We start from the raw sequence: 8,932 nt of genomic DNA, 5'->3' as shown, positions 1-8,932 counted from the left end.
CTTCAGTTTGCCGCGGTGGTAACTGCCATTTATTTCCTTCTCCAGACCAGCCCTGCAAAGTCCCCATTGGCCGAGGGGCGCCCTTCATCATGTTCTGCCTTTGTTCTGGGGTCCCGGCTGCTTTCTCGGCGCTGTCCATTAGCCCGGGGAGCATTGTGATTAATGCACGCGCTCCCTGCCCCGGCCGCCAGGCCGGCCTGTGGCGGCTCCCCCGGCAGGGCCCGCGCGGTCGCCGCTGTCACTGCGCCTTTAACTGCCTTCCCTTCATCCGCCCGCCCCGCCGCCCGCAGCTGGGCCTCCCGGTGGCCTGGCCGACCGCCTCCTGCACCCTGGGACTCGGGCTGGGTGCGTTCATTACTCATCGGTGACAATAACCCATCGAGTAAGATGTAGAACTCAATTCCAGCAGAAAGACCTATAATATCGGAGTCAGGAGGTTATCGCTGGGGGACCTGCACCTTGCTCCTCGCCTCTCTTATCGAGAGCTTTACAGCCTCTGCTGGGGCCAGCATCTTGTAAAGCTGAGGGCGGCAGATTTGGCCTCAGATTAGCATACATCTTCCTAAGTGGTACTACATTTAATTAAAAAGTAGGCCTTAGTTAATTTTTTTCCCCTTACTGTAGTGTAAGGAAAAGAGGAGATGGACGTCGTGAAATGTGGGTTGACTGCGGAGAGGGAAGGCAAGGCGGGTCTCCTCCACACTTGTGCCCCTGCTCTTCCTAACCCTTCCCTTCCTGCAGAGGCAATTACTCACGGGGGCCTGGGAGTCCTCCCCGCATCCCAGGATGCTTGTCTCAAACCGGAAAGATACCAGGCAACACCTGGTGCCGACCCCCGCGATAGAGATTTTGCACCTGTGCTGTCAAACCCCCTGTCACTTCGCTCTGGCCATTTATATTTTCCTTGGAGCTCCTCGCTACAGTTGTGATGCGAGCATCACTGAGTGGACCATGGGCCACTTCCGGGGAAACTCCGATTTGATGACAATTGGAAACTTAAAGAGCCCAAGTGCAAAAGAGTGGGATCACTAGAGGGAGGGACGTCCCTGGAATGTGTCTTTTTATCATTTAATCATCTTCTGGAACCATTTGTCTCACAACCTTCAAAGGAAACTATAAGACTCACTTCGGATTCATTACATTAAACAGATATTCAGCCAATGGTAATAATTAACCAGAAATAAGAAAAGATTCATTGCACTTGGTAAGAAAATTCAGGTCATGACCACACTATCATTGAAAACCAATCATGCAATTGGAAACTAGAAACTTTAAAAGTCTTTTTTAGTGATTTCAGAAGCCTTTTCATTCACAGGTAATATTGCAGAACCAAATTTAGCACACTGGGGAAATATGAAAAAAATGACTAACGGTAATTTAATTAGGAATGGCTTAAGAAAGAGTAAAACTAAGCAAAACAATATAAACAGAGGGTATGTTTATGTTAGTATAATGATAATTTTGTATATCTTTTCTAAATACGATCCCCAAATCAACTTCCTGAAATTTTGCAAGAGTTTAACCTAAATTTTCAGGAATATACTCTTTTCTAATCAACGTAGTCTTCCAGACAACACAGATTTGTTGTTTTCTGATTCCACCCTTTATATCATTTCACGATTTTTCAACTTCTCCTACTGTCACTTCCACCCATTCAAGCCTGTGCCACTTTCATTAGAAATACCTTAAAATATGTAACAGAAGTCACCATTACTCCCATGACTCTCCCTCTTAGAAAGAGAATTTCAGAAAGCATACAGATATTTGCTATTTACAGCTGTTATCTTTTTTAAAAATGTAGTTGCTATTTGGGAAAGTCTGAATTTAAAAATCTCAGGGAAGTCTTCTCAGAACCTATAAAGTCACCATACATTGCAATAGCCTAAGAGGAGTATTACTTATTTCTCAAATATATTCAACTGTGGAGTCCTTTTCAGGCAGCATCTGTGAGGGGTGGCTTCTCATAGAAAACACTTCGAGAGCCCTGTACCTTCACTTTTCCTGGATGGCATATTAGGGGACATGTTAATATTGCAACTTCTCATTGAGGGTCATGAGGTGGGAGGCAGGACGACATAGTAAAGGCAAATGCAATAAACTATGCACAACTTTTAGTGTACTTCTGGGCCCCTAGAAGATGGTATTGGTTATCATCACTATAGAAAGTCACCTTCTCCCGGTGCCTGGGTGGTTCAGTCGGTTAAGCATGTGACTCTTGATTTCAGCTCAGGTCATGATCTCTCAGTTCGTATGTTCAAGCCCTGCATCAGGCTCTGTGCTGACAGCACGAAGCCTGCTTGGGAATTCTCTGCCTTATCTCTCTCTCTCTCTCTCTCTCTCTCTCTCTCAAAAATAAATAAATAAACATTTTTAAAAAGTCACCTTCTCTCTGATGCCTTCTGCGACTGCCCCAGGCAGAATGTTTACCTCCCCCTGGCTTCCCCAGCACTCAGTGTATGTCTCTATCAGAGCAGTTATTAATTGCTTTTTGATAATCACTTTACATAAGTGTCTGCTTGCTTCTTAGGAGAGGACCATCTCCACTTCCCAGAGCCGTATCGGGCACACGGTTGGCATTAATGGAAGTCTGCTAAGGGAATGAATTAGCCAGTGACTAAAATTTTATTCATCTTTGCATACAAAAATAGAGACTATTCCTAAATATACAACACAGTCAAGACCTGCCCTCTATCACCTCCAGGAAACCAAGGGCAATTCAATCATATAACAAAATGGTATCAATAACTATATCGACTGTGTATTAAGGCTATTTTGTGCTGGGCATCGTGCTAGATACTTTTACATACATTATCTTCCTAATTGTCATAACAGCTCTCTGAAGTATAAATTGTTATCTCCGCTGGATAAATGAGAAAACTGAGCTGGAGCGGTAAAAGAGGATGCCTGGAGTTGAGCAAGGAGTTTGAATCCAGGCTGGCCCGAATCCAAATTCGTAAGTTGGCTACTCTTTTGTGATTCTTTCCTCTGTCCCTAGATGGGTCTTCACTTGCAGAAAGGAATGAAAGAAGAAAGGAAGAAGGAGGGAGGGAGGGAGGAAAGGAGGAAGAGAAGAAAGAAGGCACCATTCACCTGACCTTATTTAACCATCCGGTGGGAGACACTGGAGTACGGTGGAAAGTCGCCAGGTTTTAATATCAACTGCTTTGTCTTTGTAAGACAAATCGGTATCTCTACGCGTCAGTTTTCTGATTATACACAGACATTATAACATTTAATTGTTTTGTCAGCCAAATGTAAAAAATCAAGTGTGATACTTGGTAAACTCTCAAAAGATGATATGATCATGACATATTTTCCTCCTTCCTTTCAGAGCCACACCTTCTGAATGAGAGGCTGCGCCTGATGCCTTCGGGTCTCTTCTCCCCACTCACTCTCTGGTCCCTTTTGATCTCTTCTGAGACCATCTACCTTAATTGGCTTTATCAGATTCCACCACTGAACTTCTAGTTGTCAAGGCCAGTACTCTTTTGTCAATTCTTATTTTCATGTCTTCTGTAATATTTACAACTGATTTAACATAATGTTTTTTAAAATTTTTTTAATGTTTATTTTATTTTTGAGAGAGAGAGAGACAGAACATGAGCAGGGGAGGGGCAGAGAGAGAGGGAGACACAGAATCCGAAGCAGGCTCCAGGCCCTAAGCTGTCAGCACAGAGCTGGTCGTGGGGCTCAATCTCACGAATTCGAGATCATGACCTGAGCCGAAGTCAGATGCTTAACAGACTGAGCCACCCAGATGACCCGATTTAACATAATGTTTACTAAGGATTTTCCCACTTAAGAAGTAATCCTATTCACTATAATTTTAAAATTATAAGAAAAATATACAGAAGAAATTAAAATCACTGATATGTTCACTATTTAAAAATAAAGCTATTAATATTTGGTTTACTTCCTTCAATTATTTTAATTGTGCCTATACTATATGTATTTAAATTTGGGATAACACTATGTAGAAAGTTTGAATCTATGTATATTAACACCATTACATAACAATTAACCCATGTATTTAATTTTTTTTTTTAGCCCAACTTTTCATAGCTTGTACCACAATTTGACTCTTCTCATTCTATGTAGAATATCAGTATTATGATAAACATTCTTACACATGAACATTTCACTGAATGGAATATAGTACTGAAAATAAAAATATATTAAGTGGAGGTGGTGGGTACGTGGGAAATCTCTGTACCAATTACTCAATTTTACTGTGAACCTAAAACTGCTCTAAATAAATAAAACCTCTAGAAATATATATATGAACATTTTAAAATTGTTAATATGTTATTAAGTTGCTTTCCAGAAAACATAAACCTCTGTTGTCCAATGTGATAACAAGTAGCCACATCTGGCTACTTGAATTTAAATTTTTTATAAAAGAATTTACAATGACACTAGCTTCTCAATGACACTAGCCAGGTATCAAGTGCTTTCATCCCAGAAAGTTCTGTTGGATAGTGATGAGGCAAGAATGATCTAGAAGGAAGATGGAATCATGGCACTATTTGCATTTCTGCTTGGTCGTGAAAAAAGGTGTAGATAAAAAACTGGCAACCTTCTCAAGCTAAGCAGATTGGACAGCTATGTAACAGAAAGAGGGAAGATACAAAAAGTTCAGATCTCATGTTTCATTCAATTGTTTTACTGGTTGTGAAGCCATTTATCTCACTTTTATAAAAAGAGTAACTTCTCAGGATAGAAGAAAACCTCTCTTCTCCTAAGAGTACTTATGTTGGTAAAAGTTTGTTGTTGTTGTTTTTTTTCAAAGAGTCAGTACATTTTCATGTTGCTAAGGTCTCACTTAGGACCCTGAACTAGTGGCCATTAAGCCCTACCATGGAAGAAAAGAAACTTTGGGGGATTTTGTGTGAGAGGAACCAGGCGTGGTTTCAGCTCCAGAAGAGATTAAGAGAAGGGAGAAAGGGCCAAGCAAGAGGACATTGCACTCGTTTTGAAGTTGGAAATGCCTAAGTAAGGCCCCATCTTAGGGTGAGGTCTCGGAGTGAACATATTTCAGAAAAGTACCAGGAAGTAGACCAAGAGAAGGACCACTAACGGAAGTGCCATTTCAGTGTACAAGGTGCTATGCTGGACCAGGGAGCCGACCCCAGCCCTACTGAATGAGGACCACTTGCAAAGACTGGCCACATTGCAAGATGTCACCTGCCAATCATCCCAATGAGAGAAAGATTCCTATAGCATGGGGGAGAGTCATGAGCCCGGCTGTAGCTTGAGTTCTGCCTCATTTACCTACCCCTTGAGGACACCTGTCTGCCCTTTCCTAGGACACTCATAAGATCTAGGGAGGATGGAGGACACCTGGATGACCGGGGAAAATAAGCTCCCATGTGTACGCTGGGAGACCAAACAGGACAGCCTACAGCTTGAGAGAGTAGAACTCTCCTATTACACGAGGAGCTGGCCATGGCCTTCATGACATTGTCAGCAAGGAATTGGCTGTAAGGAAGAGAAACGCGTCAGAATATAGTCAGTCAGTCAGCTCTTGACGAGTCCTTATGCAGGCTAGTGACTTTACTCACATCTAGTTCACCTTTTGACTCTTCAGAGAGGGATTTTCCCATATCAGTCAGAGCAGGAAGGTGAATAATCAGAACACATAGGGGCAGTGTATTAAGGGAGAAAATCAGAATGAGCATCTCTATGTAAGTGTTGTAAGTTAATTCTTCATCAAAAATGAATCAGTGTGAGGTGTGGGCAATGTTAATAATATAATTCACATTCCCCAATAAGAGTAAATATCAAAAAGAGGTCAAAACTCTAAAAGTCCCTACAACATATAGCAGCATAGAGTCCCATCTCAATTTTACCAGGTTTGTAAATTGAATAAATTTTGCTGAAATCTGCAAAATCATGAAGTTGATTCTTGAAGTCTGATAAAAAAAACATTATTAACAGATATATAATTATTCCATTGGAGTTGTTACGCTGCTAAGATGTAACCACTGGAGACCATTTAGCCCATCCTATAGAGAAAATATATCCGAGAGATGTAGAGAGACCAACATAAGAATAGGATTTGAACCTCTGGATCCAGTTGTTCTGAGGCATTCCAGATTCCCCAATCAGGGGACATAATAAATCCCCTTTGGGGGCGCCTGGGTGGCTCAGTCGGTTAAACGTCCAACTCTTGGTTTCAGCACAAGTCACGATCTCATAGTTTGTGGGTTCAAGCCCCACGTTGGGTTCCGCAGTGGGCAGTAGAGCCTGCTTAGGATTCTCTCTCTCTTTCTCTCTCTGTCTCTCCCCCACTGTCTCTGTCTCTTTCAAGATAAATAAATAAAAATTTTAAAAAATAAAAAAATAAATCCCCTTTAGGGCATTTAAATCATAAATTTAAATTCTATTAAGTGAAGTTAAATTTATAATAAAATATAAAGAATACATCAAAGGCGGGGCGCCTGGGTGGCTCAGTCAGTTAAGCATCTGACTTCAGCTCAGGTCATGATCTCACAGTTCATGAGTTCAAGCCCCGCATTGGGCTCTGCGCTGACAGCTCAGAGCCTGGAGCCTGCTTCGGATTCTGTGTCTTCCTCTCTCTCTCTCTCTCTCTGCCCCTCCCCTGCTCATGCTCTGTCCCTCTCACTCTCAAAAATGAATAAATGTTAAAAAAATTTTTTTAATGTCTTATTATAAAAAAGAATACATCAAAGGCATATAAAAATTATTTTCTTTCTATATTATGTCTAAAGTGTCTATAAGATTCAAATAGATGAAATAAAGAACTTGTTTAAAGAAAGTTGGAAGTATTTGCTTGTTTTATTTCTTCTTTAATTGGAAGTCAGTGTAGCACAGTAGATAAGAGAATGTTCTAAATTCGTAACACCTGGGTTTACATCTTGGTTGCTAGCTGGGTGACCTTGCACTCGATGTGATAACCTCTCTGTGCTTCAAGTACCTCATGAATAAAATAAACGATGCTATTGGTACCTGCCTCATAGGGATGTTGTAGTAATTTAATGAATTAATGCCTGTAACACATTAGCACTTGGCACACAGCATAAATCTATAAATCTTACTTATTGAGGCACCTGGGTGAGTTGAGTGTCTGACTTCAGCTCAGGTCATGATCTCATGGTTCGTGAGTTTGAGCCCCAAGTCTGGGTCTGTGCTGACAGCTCAGAGCCTTGAGCCTGCTTCGGATTCGGTGTTTTCCTCTCTCTCTGCACCCCACCCCCCACCCCCGCTCGCACTCTGCCTCTCTCTCTTTCAAAATAAATAAACATTAAAATAAATAAATAAATAAATAAATAAATAAATAAATAACTCTTACTCATTATTATTAAGGGCTAACAGAGTGGAATGCAATCAGATTGTGGGATTTTTGTTCTCTGTATAGGCATTTCAGGGATGACAGGAGAATAAGCCTGGGAGTGGTAATCACTATACTAGGCTGTTAATCATATAACTGTTAAATGATATTAATGTTGGCCTCCAGAAACGCTGGGTAGACCATGGAAATAAATAACAGAATAAATCATAAACACAAAAATAAGTAATTTGTCTGAATAACATTCAGTTTCATAATGCCTTGTTATGTCATTTGCAAATGTGACACTGTACATATCCCTCAAGACAAATCAAATATAAATGTAAATATAATAATGTAGGTCCTAATCATGTCCTATCAAGTATTCACAATCCTTTCTTAAAAGAGCTAAAACTTTAAACTTCAAACTCATTAGATCTCTTAACTCCTCCACTGTGTAAATTATTTTTCAAAATACCAACTAAAAAGTCAGTGAAAATGTTATTCATCCTAATCCCCTAATCTTGATATTGAGATAGAAATTGTAACTTTGTCTTTGCAGTCACTTTTTTTCTCATCCATATTTGCTTAAGCTTTTGATGAGTACGAAAGAAAATATGTATCAGAACCATGACCTCAAACATGGCAAATTGCTTTTATGTAACTGGTTAACCATGCCTAAAATAAAAGCAAACTTCTGATCTTAATAATGTTGGAGGGGAGTGGATTCTCTATAGTCAAGATTTTATGAATTAGTTTTCTTTATCTAATTCAACCTGGGTAATATTAAAATTGTAAGATAAAAATAATTCTGTTAATAACTATTGGTAATTGGTAATCCATTTGGATGTCATGTTAGGCCAATTGAAATAGAAAACTATTTGACAAAGGAAAAAAAAACTATAGACCAATATCTGTCATAAATACACATGCAAAATCCTCCAGAAAAAAGTAGCAAATCAAGTCTAACAACATATGAAAACAATTACTCACCATGAACAAGTGGGATTTATTCCAGCCATGCAACGCTGGTTCACCATTCAAAAATCAATTAATGTAATCCATTGCATCAACAAGCTAACAGAGAAAAATCCTATGATCACATCAATGGGTATAGAAAAAGCATTTGACACAATCAACACCCATTTGTGATTTTAAAAACTCTCAGCAAGCTATAAATAGAGTGAAATTTCCACAACTTGACAAAGAAAATTTACAAAAGGCTTACGGGCAATATCATAGTGAATGGTAAGAAACTAGATACTTTCCTGCTAAGACCAAGAACAAGCAAGGAGGTCCCCTCTCACCACTGCTTTTCAATATTATACTGGCAGTCTTAGAAAATGCTAAAAAGAAAAGGAAAGAAGGTTTTCCTTGGAAACCTAAGAAAAGGAAATACAAAGTATACAGATTGGGAAGGAAGAAATAAAGCTGTCTTTGTTCACAGATGAGATGCTCATTTATGGAGAAAATCCCAAAGAATCAACAAAAGTTCCTGAAACTAAGTGATTATGGCAAGGTTGCAAAGTTGCAAGGCTGTATGTTTGTTAGTATGCAGATTCAACTGCTTATATGCTAGCAATAAAAAATTGAACTTTGGAATTAAAAATAATACTGTGTACATTAGTACCAAATAAGTGAAAT

The 8,932-nt window shown here is 39.7% G+C and overlaps 1 long non-coding RNA gene across 1 annotated transcript; it reads left to right on the top strand.

Annotated features, from left to right (window-relative positions):
* The first annotated feature begins 295 nt into the window (after nucleotides 1-295).
* Nucleotides 296-3,477, top strand: LOC122231035. The gene is made up of 3 exons (XR_006208143.1): nucleotides 296-382; nucleotides 2,833-2,953; nucleotides 3,332-3,477. It is a non-coding gene; the product is annotated as an uncharacterized LOC122231035 (long non-coding RNA).
* Nucleotides 3,478-8,932: the final 5,455 nt, after the last annotated feature.

The sequence above is a fragment of the Panthera tigris genome, chromosome A1 (genome assembly GCF_018350195.1).
Source record: "Panthera tigris isolate Pti1 chromosome A1, P.tigris_Pti1_mat1.1, whole genome shotgun sequence".
Lineage (NCBI taxonomy): Eukaryota > Metazoa > Chordata > Mammalia > Carnivora > Felidae > Panthera > Panthera tigris.
This window is presented reverse-complemented; position numbering and strand designations above follow the sequence as displayed.